The sequence below is a fragment of the Propithecus coquereli genome, unplaced genomic scaffold (assembly GCF_000956105.1).
Source record: "Propithecus coquereli isolate 6110/MARCELLA unplaced genomic scaffold, Pcoq_1.0 Scaffold150, whole genome shotgun sequence".
In the NCBI taxonomy this organism is placed as follows: Eukaryota; Metazoa; Chordata; class Mammalia; order Primates; family Indriidae; genus Propithecus; species Propithecus coquereli.
In genome coordinates, this window is record NW_012139414.1 from 7691843 (window position 1) to 7693558 (window position 1716).

Genomic DNA, 1716 nt, shown 5'->3' on the forward strand with positions numbered 1-1716 from the left:
CAAACCAATGTATGCCTTCCATGTACTGATTTATGACTACCTATAATTCCTGTCTCCCTAAAAAGTGTAAAACCAAACTGCAACCCAGCCACAGCGAGTCCACTCGCTCAAGGTGTCTTGGGTGTGGCTCCAGGCCATGGTCCCCAAATTTGGCTCAGAATAAACCTCTTTAAATTATTTTACAGAGTTTGGCATCTTTTCCATTGACAACCACAATCAGGAAACAGAACATTTCCATCACCCCCAAAAACTCCTTCATGCTACTCTTTTGCAGCTACCTCCACCCACACCCCTAAATTCTGGCACCCTCTAATCTGTTCTCCTTCACTACAGTTCAGTCTTTTTGAGGATGTCACATAAATGGAATCATATAGTATATAACCTTTGAGACTGACATCTTTCAGTCAGCATAACGTGCTCGAGATTCGTCCAAGTTGTTGCAAATATCAGTAAGATGTTCCCTTTTCATTGCTGAGTGTGTATTGCATGAATGCACCACAATTTGTTTATTCATTCAGCCCCTGTAGGACATCTGGATTGTTTGTAGTTTGGGGAAAATATAAATAGAGCTACTAAAAATATTTGTGTACAAATTTCTATGTGAACATGTTTTCATTTACATAGGGTAGAAAATATTTGTTACCATGAGAGGAAATCATTGCAATATAACCTGACAAAGGATGTACGTACAGAATGTATAACAAACTCTTACAGTTCAACAATAAAACAACCCAATTTCTTAAATTGCCAAAAGACTAGAACAGATACTTCACAAAGAAGATGTACAAATAGCCAATAAGATGTTCAACATCATTAGTCGTCACAGAAATGCAAATTAAAGCCACAATATGATACCACTACATGCCCATTACAATGACTAAAATTAAAAAGACTGGTTAAGTGTTGGTAAGGATGTGGAACAACTAGAATTCTCATATGTTGCTAGAGGGAGTATAAAATGGTACAACCGCTTTGAAAAACAGTTTGGCAGTTTCTTATAAAGTTCAATATTTACTTACTATATGACCCAGTAATTTCACTCCTAGGTACTTTACCCATAAGAAAACAAATGTGCATGTCTACAAAAATACTTACATGCAAATGCAAATGTTCATAGTAACTTTATTTATAATAGCAAAACTTGAAACTGTTACCAAAAGCTCGGCACTTGTCCTTGATGCCGCATCAGAAGAATGAGAACAAGTGATTTGAGGAGAAGGAAAGAGAAGTTTATTAATTTGCCAGCAAATGAGGAGGATGGAGACTTCTGTCTATAATGCCATTGTCCTAATAAAGCAGAAATACAGAGCTTTTAAAGGGAGGCCATTCAGCTTCAGGCAATTGCTGTTCAACTACAGTTGATGTCCCTGATCCTTTCATCTCCAGAACCTGCTGGGAACTCTGCCACCTGGACCTCCACCTAGATGGCTGTGCTGAGCCATCCCCTGCAGTGCAAAGAACAGTAGACACTCCCATGCCTCACCCGACCGACTGACCGACCCTTGGCCTGAGTCAGGGATGCAGGCTCCAGTTGAGTGGGGGAAGCTTCGTTTTAAATATCAGATACCTTTCTCCAGCAATTGAAACAGTTTCAACTTTGCATTTATTTGTATGATTATTTGATTAATATCCTTCTTTAACTGTAGGATATAAATTCCAGAAGACCAAGCCCCATGTCTATTTTTGCTTACTATCCCAGTGAGCACATAATAGATA